This window comes from Hyla sarda, chromosome 6 (assembly GCF_029499605.1).
Source record: "Hyla sarda isolate aHylSar1 chromosome 6, aHylSar1.hap1, whole genome shotgun sequence".
Taxonomy (NCBI): Eukaryota; Metazoa; Chordata; class Amphibia; order Anura; family Hylidae; genus Hyla; species Hyla sarda.
The window spans coordinates 33,457,921-33,472,635 of record NC_079194.1 but is presented as its reverse complement, the minus strand read 5'-3'; the positions used below and the strand labels follow the sequence as shown (position 1 = coordinate 33,472,635).

At 43.6% G+C, this 14,715-nt stretch overlaps 1 protein-coding gene across 5 annotated transcripts in view; it reads right to left on the bottom strand.

Moving 5' to 3' along the window:
* NEK7 (NIMA related kinase 7) overlaps positions 1-11,990 on the bottom strand; it is a 121,167-nt gene extending 109,177 nt beyond the window's left edge. For 2 of the 5 annotated variants that reach the window (XM_056523465.1, XM_056523467.1), the window contains exon 1: positions 11,789-11,933. The gene's annotated coding sequence lies outside the window, so the exon portion shown is untranslated. Of the gene's footprint in view, positions 1-11,629; positions 11,737-11,788 lie in introns of those variants that run through there. The other 3 variants (XM_056523468.1, XM_056523466.1, XM_056523469.1) reach the window with 3 other exon arrangements.
* Positions 11,991-14,715: the final 2,725 nt, after the last annotated feature.

Genomic DNA, 14,715 nt, shown 5'->3' with positions numbered 1-14,715 from the left:
AGCGCTACTGTCAGATGGCGATAGTCAAAGTCAAGAAACGGTATGAGCCGGGACTTATGCAGGACTAACTTTTATTGAAAAAAGAAGTCAAGAAGTAAAAACAGGACAACGCGTTTCGGCGCTCGCTGGCGCCTTCTTCCTCAGGTCCACAATCATAAATTTGTGTAGTCCTAGCCAGAGTTCCTGCGGGCGAGCCCGCCCTCAGGAACTCCTGTTAGGACTACACAAATTTATGATTGTGGACCTGAGGAAGGCGCCAGCGAGCACCGAAACGCGTTGTTCTGTTTTTACTTCTTGACTTTTTTCAATAAAAGTTAGTCCTGCATAAGTCCCGGCTCATACCGTTTCTTGACTTTGACTATCGCCATCTGACAGTAGCGCTCTCAAAATACCCCCCATTTTTACTCCTCCTACTATACATTCTTGTCCGTCCCCCTCGGGAAGACGGAATAATAAGGGGTGAGAGCAGCAGACTGTCGCCATTCCTTCTCACCACCATTGTGTACAATCGACTCAAGCTCAGTACGCCACCTTGGGGGTTGGTGGCGGGTATTTTTATTTTCACTTTTCCAAAAAATACCACACAGGGAGCGTCCCATCGTTTTTTCTCCTCCTTTCCACGTTACAGCAGTGTTTCCCAACCAGAGGGTCTCCAGCTATTGCAAAACTACAACCCCAGCAAGCCCGGACAGCCGAAGGCTCCTGCAATGGACAGTTCCTGACATGGACAGAGGTGTCAGCAGAGAGCAGAAAAGAAATTAAAAAAAGAAAAGAACTTCCTGTGGGGCATACAGCAGCTGATAAGTACTGGAAGGATTAAGATTTTTAAATAGAAGTAATTTACAAATCTGTATAACTTTTTGGCACCAGTTGAAAACTTTTCCACCGGAGTTCCACTTTAATTCTGTATTACCTGGTTACTCCAGAGACGTATAACAGAAGCCCCAAAGCATACATGGCCACCCACGTTGCAGTGCAAGTCTTTTTGGCTTAACACAATATAATACCCAACCTAACCTGAGTTCCCAGTCAGGCCAGAACAATGTCGGGTGACAGAGCCGGTTGCCCCATTGTCTCCGCACCGGTCACATTACACACAGGTCTATACGTACTTCTGACATGACTCAGCTGTCTGCTCAGTGTTATTACAGGTAGATGATTACAGGTAAGTGTAGGCTGCTTCTAGCATTACAGCACGTGGACTGTGTAAGACGCTTTATATTTCACATAGTGTATTGATATATTCACTGAATGACACTGAGGCGGTCACCTTAAAGCACGAAAAAAGACGTCAATTATTAAACGACTTAAAGAAACAATCGGATTATTATTATTATTTTTATTTTTTTGCTTTTGTAATGCAGCATAGGCTATTATTACATAAAATGTGGAGGTTCTTGTGTATGTATTGTGCCTACCTGCTTCAGCTGATGTCGCAGTTTGTAGCCCTACTGATTACAATTCATTCAGTAAAATGATTTTCTAATGCTGCCTACATTTCTAATAAATCCTCTGGATTTGCAGAGAGAGAGAGGGGGTGGAGTTTGATCACTGCACCTGGACATCTATTTAGCCTGCAGCCTAACACAGTGTGTGAACACAGCCTGAGTGGAGGGGTCTAACAACTATATATCTGGATCCTATAGAGATACCATAAGCAATATACAGATAGAGCTAAAGAGGAGGTGTATAGCTACTATATATCCTGATCTCATAGATATAGCAGCAGTATACAGAGATAAAGGGGAGGTATATACCTACTATATATATATCCAGAGCACATAGAGAGAGCAGCAGTATACAGATAGAGATGGAGAGGAGGTGATTAACTAATATATATCCTGATCCTATAGATATACCAGCAGCAGTATACACACAGAGATAAAGGGGAGGTAATGATGTAATGTCTCGGGCTGCACTGCAACCTGGGAAAACCTGAGATGAGATAAGAATTTCTGGCAGGGAAATTACCTTGGTTGAAAATCCTCTGCAGACCCTATAAACTCGAGTGGGGTCTGCGGCAGATTTCCCTCACGGAGAGCCTGCCCCTTTCAAACTCGCACCGGGAAACGAAATGCGAGTCTGAGAGAAAATACCATTGTGTGAGCGCACCCTGTATAATGTGCTCACATACAAGAGAACATCATCACCCATCCTCCCGGTGACATTTCCTAACATCCCCATTTATATCCTTACTATAATAGCACGTGAATCTCGCAGAGACCCCGCAGAAAGAAGGGTTTATACAGAGTATATTTAGTCGCCAGCCGGAACGGGCTCCGGACATCAAAGACGTTCTAATAAAAGCACAGAGAAATCTTCCACAAATAACGGAAAGGTTATTAGGAAAGAAATACGAAGGTGTTTTCATAAGGCCTGGGCCTTCTACATCAGTGGTCTCCGAACCGTGGACCTGCAGCTGTTTCAAAACTACAACACCCAGCATGCTCAGACAGCTGTCAGCTGTCCAGGCATGCTGGAAGTTGTAGTTTCGAAACAGCTGCAGGTCCAAAGTTTGGAGGGGGGGGAACACAAAAACAGTGGTCTTCAAACTGTGGCACTCTTGTTGTAACAAAACTACAACTCCCAGCATGCTGGGAGTTGTAGTTTTGCAACAGCAGGGGGGCCACACAGTTTGAGAGGGAACACTATGCAGCAGTGGTCTTTAAATTGTGGACCTCCAGCTGTTGCAAAACTACAACGCCCAGCATGCCCGGACAGCCGTTGGCTGTCCGGGCATGCTGGGGGTTGTAGTTTTGCAGAAGCTGGAGGTCCACAGTTGGGAGACCACTGATCTACACTGTTCACACGCCGGTATCCACCAATATCAAACGCCTTTCCCTCCTGTCTGAATGGCGCACAGGTCAGTACACGATGATCTCACTATCGGCTCATTCTGTGAATTTAGCAGAACAAACAATACAAAAAAGAGAAGTGACGGGAAATCCAGAACCAGTGGAAAGAAAAATAAAAAGAGCGCCAAAAAAAAACCAAAATAAATAAAAGGAAAAAAAAAAAAAAACATGAACGTGTGAAAGGCTCATCGGACAGAAACAACAAGAATACAGAACAGGTTTTCACACCTACATCAGATTCTCCTCGCCACCACCAGTTGCTAAACTACAACTCCCATCATGTATGATGGGAGTTGTAGTTTTGCAACAGCTGAAGAGCCACAGGTAGGGGAGGCAGTGGTTTATGCAAAAAGGCAAAAAGAAGAAATTTACTAATTTATTGTTGTCTGTGTAAATAAAGTTATTCATTCTGCTGTCTGCCTGTGCGCACGTCACGTGTACTCTCGCCAAATTTATCATTAAAGGGGTACTCCGGTGAAACCCTTTTTTTTTTTTTTTTTTTTTTTTTTTTTTTAAATCAACTGGTGCCAGAAAGTTAAACAGATTTGTAAATTACTTCTATTAAAAAAATCTTAATCCTTCCTGTACTTATTAGCTGCTGAATACTACAGTGGAAATTATTTTCCGTTTTAAACACAGAGCTCTCTGCTGACATCACGAGCACAGTGCTCTCTACTGACATCTCTGTCCATTTTAGGAACTGTCCAGAGTAAAAGGAAATCCCCATAGCAAACATATGCTGTTCTGGACAGTTCCTAAAATGGACAGAGATGTCAGCAGAGAGCACTGTGGTCATGATGTCAGCAGAGAGCACTGTGTTTCAAACGGAAAAGAATTTCCACTGTAGTATTCAGCAGATAATAAGTACAGGAAGGATTAAGATTTTTTTAATAGAAGTAATTTACAAATCTGTTTAACTTGCTGGCACCAATTGATTAAAAAAAAAAAAAAAAAAGTTTTTCACCGGACTACCCCTTTAAGTGCTCCAGAGGAAGTTGTGTAGTTCTTTTCTGTCTGACCACAGTGCTCTCTGCTGACACCTCTGTCCACATCAGGAACTGTCTAATCCCCATAGTAAACCTCTCCTGCTCTGGACAGTTCCTGACATGGACAGAGGTGCCAGTAGAGAGCACTGTGGTCAGACAGGAAAGAACTACACAACTTCCCCTGGAGCATACAGCAGCTGATAAGTACTGGAAGGATTAACATTTTTACATAGAAGTAATTTACAGATCTGTTTAACTTTCTGGCACCAGTTGATCTGGTAAACATTTTTTTTCCTCCAGAGCCCCCTGTTAAAGTGTGCCGTTACTTTATACCTTGACACCATATAAAAAGATTTGACGGGTCAGGGTCTCCGTGCAGAGACACCGAAGATCAGGAGAAGTGTAAGGTAGCGGACTTCACTCCCTGGCTTGCAGCAATCTCCATCCTTCGGCCCCATCATAAATCTAAGGGGTCATCCATAAAAAGTATTTGGAGATTGCTGTGAGCTGAGGAGCGAAGAGCGCTACTTTTCCTGATCAGTGGGGGTCTGATTTTGACATGTCAAAAAAAATTTTTTTTATTTTTTTTAAATGACAGGGACACTTATCATCCCTTTTACTCTGACAACATGTTAAATGTTTTTCTAAGACATGTCAAAAGTTTAGATCGCACCAGGTCTCACTCATGAGACCCACTGCAATTGCGAGTTACAGCCAGGCGAAGTGTGTGGTAGCGCGCCCCTCACTCCCTGGCTAATTTGCCATAGACCAGTGGTCTCCAAACTGTGGCCCTTTAGACGTTGACAAACTTTAACTCCCAGCATGCCCGGACAGCCGTTGGCTGTCCGGGCATGCTGGGAGTTGAAGTTTTGCAAAATCTGGAGGGCCACAGTTTGGAGACCACTGCCATAGTCAGAGTCAGACAGAGCTGCCGTCTCCCGTCATTCTCTAAGGCAGTGGTCTCCAATTTGTGGAACTACAGATGTTACAAAACTACAACTCCCAGCATGCCCAGACAGCCAACGGCTGTCTGGGCATGCTGGAAGTTGTAGTTTTGCAACATCTGGGAGGGCCACAGTTAGGAGACCACCGCTCTAAAGGGCTCAACAATGTTCAGAGAAATCCAGAGACAAAATGGGGATAAGAGATCACCCTCAAAAAAAAAAAAAAAAAAAAAAAAACTTTATCAATAAATATATGTACATCAAAATGTTGGTATTAAAAGATCTCATCCAGTAAAAAAAAAAAAAAAAAAAAAAGGGTTTGAGTCTTGAAAATAATAAAATAAATTAAATAAATACATAAATAAAAAAAATTATCATAGAAAAATGCTGGTCACTAAGGAGTTAAAAAGAACAATCCATAAGACAACATAGCACAGCGCAGAGGTACAAGTGCTGGTGACGCTCATCTCCCCAACACGTGCAAGAAGCATAAGGATCCGGTGTGTGGACATTTTGGCCGGTTGCTAAGCGCTGGGCGAAACTTGTCCAGCGCGCTCTCCCGGCTCTGCACAACCACAGGTAACAAGGTGAGTAGGAGGAAGTGTTTAGATGAATGTTGTAATAAAGAAAAGGCGGCTATATAGATATTTAATAGACGTCATGGTCATCACCTCCCGCGGTGCAGCCGCTCACACCCTAGGAGGGCAGAGACACAGCAGGGTCGACCATGGGCTCCAGAGGAGTCTGTGGTCAAGTGCCCAAACATTTAGACATTCTCTTTAAAAGGGGTATTCCGGGATCTAAGCTTTGGATAGGGGATAAAATGCCCCCCACGATCTCCTTGTAGCACCCGCATCGTACACGGGGCTGCGTCTCAAGTGTCGGAAACTTCCAGGTTTCTTTTTTTTATTTTTTTATTTTTTATTTTTTATAATGTTTTTTATTGCGTATAAATTCACCATTATACATAACATTATACATATACATAAAACATAACAGGAAACAAATATCAAAAATTATAATTAATACAACTACTAAATTTTCTAGGATCAAAAATCCTGAAAACTTCCATGTTTCTGAGACTGGAGACGTAACGTTATGCAACGCCCCCTCCATTCATGTCTATGGGAGCGGCCCTTACACCCCCTCCCATAGACATGAATGGAGAGAAAAAAAAAGGGGGATGCCCACACCTCAAGGACAGTGATAATAAGTGTAGTAAATATAATTATATTCTAATTGATTGGCTTCAAATATCAAATGAATAACATTTATTAAAATATAAAAATGCATATAAATTCCCCTCACATATGATTTGATATTTGAAGCCTGGTCTCAGCCAATCCATTAGAATACAATTATATTTACTACACTTATTATCACTGTCCTTGAGGTGTGGGCATCCCCCTTTTTTTATCTATATTTATTCTAAATCATTACACCTTGGGTATAGGTGTATTGCCCAATCCACCTCGGCCAGTATATAATTGCGAGCTGCACCATTCTTTTTACTATGAACGGAGAAGGCGCAGCGTTTCCGACACTGGAGACGCAGCCCCGCATACAATGTGAGTGCTGCAAGGAGATCACGGGGGGTCCCAGCGGAGGGCCGTCCCCCCCCCCCCCCCCCCCCCGCTATCGGATGAATAGGGGATGAAAGCTTAGATCCTGGAATACCCCTTTAAGAGCAGAGATGTAACACGCTGCAATATGGCAGCCTGGAAACCATCTATAAGAGGGGGGTAGACGGTCTAAAACATTTCGAAAGGGGATCTCTAAGAACCCATTCATTTGCATAAAATGTAGTAATAAATAAATTAATACAATTAAAATAAATAAAATGGCAATCAAATAAAGTACCATATTTTTCGCCGTATAAGACGCACTTTTTCTTCCCCAAAACTGGGGGGAAAAGTCGGTGCGTCTTATACAGCGAATACACCCATATGGCGGCGGTCCCTGCGGCCATCAACGGCCGGGACCCGCGGCTAATATAGGACAACCCATTTCAGAAAAACGTGCTCTTGTCGCTCCTTCGGTTCTGAGCCCTCTACTGCGCCCGCCGAACACTTTACATAGACATATGAGGTATGTGCTTACTTGAGAGAAATTGGGCTACAAATATAAGTATACATTTTCTCCTTTTACCCCTTGTAAAAAATTGTATTGGGTCTACAAGAACATGCGAGTGTAAAAAATGAAGATTGTGAATTTTCTCCTTCGCTTTTCTGCTATTCCTGTGAAACACCTTAAGGGTTAAAACGCTGACTGAATGTCATTTTGAATACTTTGGGGGGTGCAGTTTTTATAATGGGGTCATTTGTGGGGTATTTCTAAGATGAAGACCCTTCAAATCCACTTCAAACCTGAACTGGTCCCTGAAAAATAGTGAGTTTGGAAATTTTGTGAAAAATTGGAAAATTGCTGCTGAAATTTGAAGCCCTCTGGTGTCTTCCAAAAGTAAAAACTCATCCATTTTATGATGCAAATATAAAGTAGACATATTGTATATGTGAATAAAAAATATATATATTTTGAATATCCATTTTCCTTACAAGCAGAGAGCTTCAAAGTTAGAAAACTGCAAAATTTTCAAATTTTTCATACAATTTTGGGATTTTTCACCAAGAAAGGATGCAAGTTACCAAAAATTTTTACCACTATGTTAAAGTAGAATATGTCACGAAAAAACAATCTCGGAATCAGAATGATAACTAAAAGCATTCCAGAGTTATTAATGTTTAAAGTGACAGTGGTCAGATGTGCAAAAAATGGCCGGGTCGTAAGGTGTAAAATCGCTGGGTCCTTAAGAGGTTAAAGAGAGTAAAACTAACCCCAAAATGTTCTTTAACTATATAAATAGCAAAAAGATCAAAAATGAAAGTGTTGGCCCTTTAAAAAAAATGGTGAGGAAGAAATTATAAACGGGGATCAGGAAAAAGCAAATATATTAAACAAATTCTTCTCCACTGTATTCACCGAGGAAAATGAAAAAACAGGTGAAATACAGTGTGATAAGGTAAACTCCCCAGTACAGGTCACCTGTCTAACCCAGGAAGAAGTACAGGTCACCTGTCTAACCCAGGAAGAAGTACAGTGCCGCCTACAAAAAAATCAAAATAGACAAATCACCAGGTCCAGATGGAATTAACCCCCGTGTTCTAAAGGAATTAAAGGGGTTATCCAGAAAAAAACTTTTTTTTTATATATCAACTGGCTCCAGAAAGTTAAACAGATTTGTAAATGACTTCTATTGAAAAAAATCTTAATCCTTTCAGTACTTATGAGCTTCTGAAGTTAAGGTTGTTCTTTTCTGTCTAAGTGCTCTCTGATGACACGTGTCTCAGGAACCGCCCAGTTTAGAAGCAAATCCCCATAGCAAACCTCTTCTAAACTGGGCGGTTCCCGAGACACGTGTCATCAGAGAGCACTTAGACAGAAAAGAACAACCTTAACTTCAGAAGCTCAAAAGTACTGAAAGGATTAAGATTTTTTAATAGAAGTAATTTACAAATCTGCTTAACTTTCTGGAGCCAGTTGATATATAAAAAAAAGTTTTTTTCCTGGAATACCCCTTTAAGTTATGTAATAGACAGACCCCTATTTCTAATATTCAGGGATTCTATAGTAACAGGGACTGTTCCCCAGGACTGGCTCATGGCAAATGTGGTACCAATATTAAAAAAGGGGTCAAAAAGTGACCCTGGGAATTATAGACCTGTTAGTTTAACCTCTGTTGTATGTAAATTGTTTGAAGGTTTTCTAAGAGATGCTATTTTGGAATATCTTGATAAAAATAAATGTATGACTCCATATCGGCTTTATGAGGGATCAGTCCTGTCAAACTAACCTGATCAGCTTTTATGAGGAGGTGAGCTCCAGACTGGACATGGGGGAACCACTGCATGTCGTATATCTGGATTTTTCCAAAGCATTTGATACGGTGCCACATAAAAGATTGGTGCATAAAATGAGAAGGATGGGGCTGGGGGAGAAGGAGTGTAAGTGGGTAAGTAACTGGCTCCGTGATAGGAAACAGAGGGTGGTTATTAATGGTACTTATTCTGATTGGGTGACTGTTACTAGTGGGGTACCACAGGGGTCCGTCTTGGGTCCTTTTCAATTTAATATATTCATTAATGACCTTGTAGAGGAGTTGAATAGTAAAGTAGCAATCTTTGCAGATGATACTAAACTCTGTAAAGCGGTAAACACTATAGAGGACTGTGCAATGTTACAAATGGATCTGGATAGGTTGGAGTTTTGGGCTGAGAAGTGGCAGATGAGGTTCAACACTGATAAATGTAAGGTAATGCACATGGGGAAGAAAAATCCGGGCTGGGATTATGTATTAAATGGGAGAACACTTGGGACGACTGACATAGAAAAGGACTTACGGGTCTTAGTTAACAGTAAATTTAGCTGTAGTGACCAGTGTCGGGCAGCTGCTGCCAAGGCAAATAAAATCATGGGGGGCATCAATAGAGGCATAGATGCCCACGACAAGGAAAAAATTCTACCGCTGTACAAATCACTAGTCAGACCACACATAGAATACTGTGTACAGTATTGGTCAGACCCCACATAGAATACTGTGTACAGTACTGGTCAGACCCCACATAGAATACTGTGTACAGTACTGGTCAGACCCCACATAGAATACTGTGTACAGTACTGGTCAGACCCCACATAGAATACTGTGTACAGTACTGGTCAGACCCCACATAGAATACTGTGTACAGTACTGGTCAGACCCCACATAGAATACTGTGTACAGTACTGGTCAGACCACACATAGAATACTGTGTACAGTACTAGTCAGACCACACATAGAATACTGTGTACAGTACTAGTCAGACCACACATAGAATACTGTGTACAGTACTGGTCAGACCACACATAGAATACTGTGTACAGTACTGGTCAGACCACACATAGAATACTGTGTACAGTACTGGTCAGACCACACATAGAATACTGTGTACAGTACTGGTCAGACCACACATAGAATACTGTGTACAGTACTGGGCACCAGTGTACAAGATATAGTGGAGCTGGAGAGGGTTCAAAGACGGGCAACCAGAGTAATAAGGGGAATGGGAGGACTACAGTACCCAGAAAGATTATCAGAATTAGGGTTATTTAGTTTAGAAAAAAGAAGGCTTAGGGGCGACCTAATAACTATGTATAAATATTAGGGATGTAAGAAAAAAAATCGATTCCCGCGATTATCGCGATTTTTCACTTGCCGGTACTGAATCGATTCAAAAATATTTTGAATCGATTCAGTATCGGCAAGTGAAAAATCGCTTTAGTGATGTGGAATTTGTATCTCCTGATGGACAGAACAGCATGTCCCGGGCATCAGGAGATACAAGTTCCACATTTTGTCAGCCGGATCTGACGTGGCGGCGGCAGCGCTCTGGATGTATGGAGCGGGCTCCGACTCGTGCCCGCTCCATACTCTGCAGCCCCCGGCTGTTCTCAGTAGCCGGGGGCCGCCGCTAATAGCCAGCATGCGGCGATCGCCGCGGCTGGCTATTAACCCTTTAGATCGTCGCTGTCAAAGCTGACAGCGGCGTCTAAAGGGAGATGTGTATGCTCTCCGTGGCTCTGTCATTGATAGAGTCTGGCTGGACCAGGCTCTATCAATGGATCGCAGATAAATGGAGTTCAATAGAATCTATTCATCTGTCTGAGGAATCTAATGATTCCTAAAAGACTAATAAAGTGTACAAAAAAAAAAAATAAATAAAGTTTTAATAAAAGCGTAAAATACATTGTTTTTTAAACAGAATCAGGATATATCGCGATGTATCGTCACCTAGACGGTATCGCGATATATCGGGATATATCGAATCGCCACACTGGTATCGCGATTCGAATCGCCAAATTCTTGGCGATTCACACCCCTAATAAATATATCAGGGGACAGTACAGAGATCTCTCCCATGATCTATTTATACCCAGGACTGTATCTCTAACAAGGGGGCATCATCTACGTCTATAGGAAAGAAGGTTTCTACACCAGTACAGATGGGGGTTCTTTACTGTAAGAGCAGTGAGGCTGTGGAATTCTCTCCCGGAGGAGGTGGTCACGGTGAACTCTGTAAATGAATTTAAAAGGGGTCTGGATACATTTTTGGAGAGTAATAACATCACCGGTTATGGATTTTAGATTTCTAGGGACAGAAGTTTGATCCAGGGATTTATTCTGATGCCATATTTGGAGTCGGGAAGGAATTTTTACCTCTAGTATGAGGGTTTTTTGCCTTCCTCTGGATCAACTCATTAGGGACTTATTAGGGTTATAGGGTGAACTTGATGGACTCTGGTCTTTTTTCAACCTTATGAACTATATTCCTATGTTACTACTTCCAGTTGTTGTAACACTACAACCCCCACCATGCGCTGTCAAGTTCCAGCCGTTGCATAACTACAACCCCCTCCATATCCCCAACAACTTTCAAATGTTGCAAAACTTCTACCCCGACTACTTCTAGCTATTGCAAAACAACACCCATCATGCCACAAGACTCCAACTGTTGCAAAAACTACAACTCCCATCATGCCACAAGACTCCAACTGTTGGAAAAACTACAACTCCCATCATGCCACAAGACTCCAACTGTTGGAAAAACTACAACTCCCATCATGCCACAAGACTCCAACTGTTGCAAAAACTACAACTCCCATCATGCCACAAGACTCCAACTGTTGCAAAAACTACAACTCCCATCATGCCCTGACAGCCTTCGGCTGTCAGGGCATGATGGGAGTTGTAGTTTTTGCAACAGCTGGGCAGCCACAGGTTGGAAAGCACTGTCGTAAAGTAAACACTAACACACTGAGCTCTGCTACATCTAGTGACACAGTGGGCATCTCCCCCACGCAGCGATATCTCATAACGTCACTGCAGACAACTCCTAGGAAGCAGTTCACAAGCTGCGTAATAACCCCAGGGAGCGGGACGGGCGGTAAAGAGGGGGGAGAAGGGGCTCACCCGCCGTCAGGCCGCTCCGGATGACGTCACGCCGGGACCCCCGCGCTCTCCTCTCCGGCCGCAGTGTCCTCCGCACAGACGCGCTCGGCCTTGCTCACCCAGGGAGATGCCACAGACTCTAGCTGGGCTGTAGGACCTTCGGTGACGTCACGACCATGTGACCAATCACATGCTGTGGTGGAACAGGGGGGAGGAGCCTAGCTCGGGGCTGCCTCCGCTGCTCTGTAGCAAGCGCGACCACGTGACCGTGTCGGGCTCACAACGGCTTGGTGATTCCTAGGAAGTGTGTGCGCGCGTGCGCGCTTAGAGCTGGGTGTGTTGTGAGCATGCGCGCAGGAGAGCCGCAGAGCTGTGTGTATGTGTGACGTGCTGAGATAGCAGAGCTGTGTGTATGTGTGACGTGCTGAGATAGCAGAGCTGTGTGGGTGTGTGTGGTGTCAGAGGATACAGGGGAAGTGAATAAGACTTAACTTTCAATTTTCTATTAAAAATAAGTACACAATAGAGTGAATGTACTGTGGATATACTGCCCAGTGTAGGCCCTTCCACCAAAAAATACACAAATAATGAATAAACAATGTAAAATCAGTAAGGTACCACACAGCATAGTGTATTGAGATACATTGGCTATCCTAAAAACATATAGGGGGAGATTTATCAAAACCTGTGCAAAGGAAAAGCTGCCCATAGCAACCAATCATTTCGCTTCTTTCATTTTGCAGAGGCCTTGCTAAAAATGAAAGAAGCCATCTGGTTGGTTGCTATGGGCAACTGGACAACTTTTCCTTTGCACAGGTTTTGATAAATCTCCCCTATAGTCCCCAAATATTTTCCGACGCATTTCGGACAACAATAAACGTGACCTCCTCAGGGGCTTGGTGGGAGACAATAGCCTGCAAAGAAAAACTCCTTCCACACACTTGATTCACATACAGTAAACACACATAGGGCTGTTGAGTAGCAGCCGTGTTGTCATTTAGAGTATCGGTACTAGTGTTGAGCGGCATCGGCCATATTCGAATTCGCGATATTTCGCGAATATATGGACAAATATTTGTCATATATTCGCAATATTCGTGGCCTTTTTTTACTGTGCCCCATAAAATTTGCATGCGCATTCACCATAAAATTTGCCTGCGCAATATTGCGTGATAAAAGACCTAAAAGGAGCAAGGGATAAATATGCGCAAAAATTCATATATGCAAATATTTGCATATGCAAATTTTTGGGTGCCCGCCAGTCTGACACAGTAAATAGTATTGGAGCCTTGTTTACACCACAAGCTGGAAGCAGCGAGGAATGATCAATGTGATGTGTACTGTGAAAAAAAAGCGAATATTTGTAATTGCGAATATTTAGAGCTATATTCGCAATTTTCACGAATATGTGATAATCGAGATAAATATTCGCATTGCGAATATTCACGCCAAACACTAATCGGTTCCACTGTGCAAGTATAAAAAGCAGGAGTAGGCCATTGACCCGATCAGAACAGTCCAGTATGGCTTCCTGTCCTGTTCCTTTGCGAACCCGCAGTGGCAGGGAGCCGTGCGATCGTGCTGGCTGCTATGCGCACAAGCGTACTGCTACTGCTACTGTATCAACAGCCCTATATGTGTTTACTGTGTGAATCAAGTCTGGAAGGAGTTTTTCTTTGCAGGCTATTGTCTCCCACCAAGCCCCTGAGGAGGTCACGTTTATTGGTGTCCGAAATGCGTCGGCAAATATTTGGGGACTATGTGTTTAGGATAGCCTATGTATCTACACAATACACTATGCTGTGTGGCACCTTACTGATTTTACATGGTGTCCATATTCATTATGGGTGCCACCGGTCCGTGTTAGGACTAGGTGGCGCGGACTGTGTGAAGGGGTTGCAGGGCAGCCTAGAGCAGTTAACCCCCCCCCCCCTTTTTTCTCCCCGCCTAAGAGTAGTGGAGAGCCAGGGTCAGCAAGGGGTTATTAGGGGGAGTGTATTTACAGGGCAGGAAGGGGTTGGGCCATGGAGATAAAATCCAGTGTTCCCCCCTTCCCCTTCCTCTTACCGGTCTGGTGTTTTTAGTTTGCTCTTTTTTGGTCATTTGAGTGGCGTGCAAACGTTTTTTGTGCCATTCTTCGTGCTCCCCTTTGACTAGATACCAGTTTGTGTCGGTTTTTAAGCGGTGTCTTGTGGTTGTGGGATTACCCCCGTCAGAGTACGGCTCCCATTCTTTTCGAATCGGGGCAGCCACTGAAGCTGCCAGGGCGGGTTTTCCGGTTGCGGATATACAGCGCATTGGTCGATGGAAGTCAGACTGTTATGCTGGTTATGTCCGCCCTAAACTGTTGTAATGTTTTTTCCTCTTTTAGGCCCTCGACCCCCGGTGGTTCACATCGTGGGTCATTCTTATGTATATCGGGCGGCCCAGAGAGCGACATGTCGTCCAGGAGGCAGGTCATTGGGCTTTCAAGGTGTCGCCGTCCATTGGAGAGGTATCGCGGTTTGTCCTGGTCGAGAGTACTTACGGATTGTGTGCAAATTGCTGGTCATTCTATTTTGCCGGTGGTTCTAGTCCTCCATGCCGGAGGAAATGATTTGGGTTCCATGCCAGTCCCCGAATTGATTACGTTAATGAGAAATGACCTGGAGCGTATTATTCTATTGTTCTCCCAGGTTATATTTGTATTGTCTGAAATTGTGCCCAGAGTAACGTGGCAAGGGGCTCGTGATGCTGCGGCCATGGAAAGGGCGCGCCGTTCTGTTAATTCCCGCATGGGCCGATATGTCAGGGCCCGGTCGGGAGTGGTGGTTCGGCATAGACAACTGGAGGGCGACAACCGGTGCCTTATGTCCATGGACGGGGTACACCTGAATGATATCGGGTTAGACATTTTCCTCTCTGGGTTGCAGGATGGGATAGAGTAGGCCTTTTTTTGTGTTGGGTGG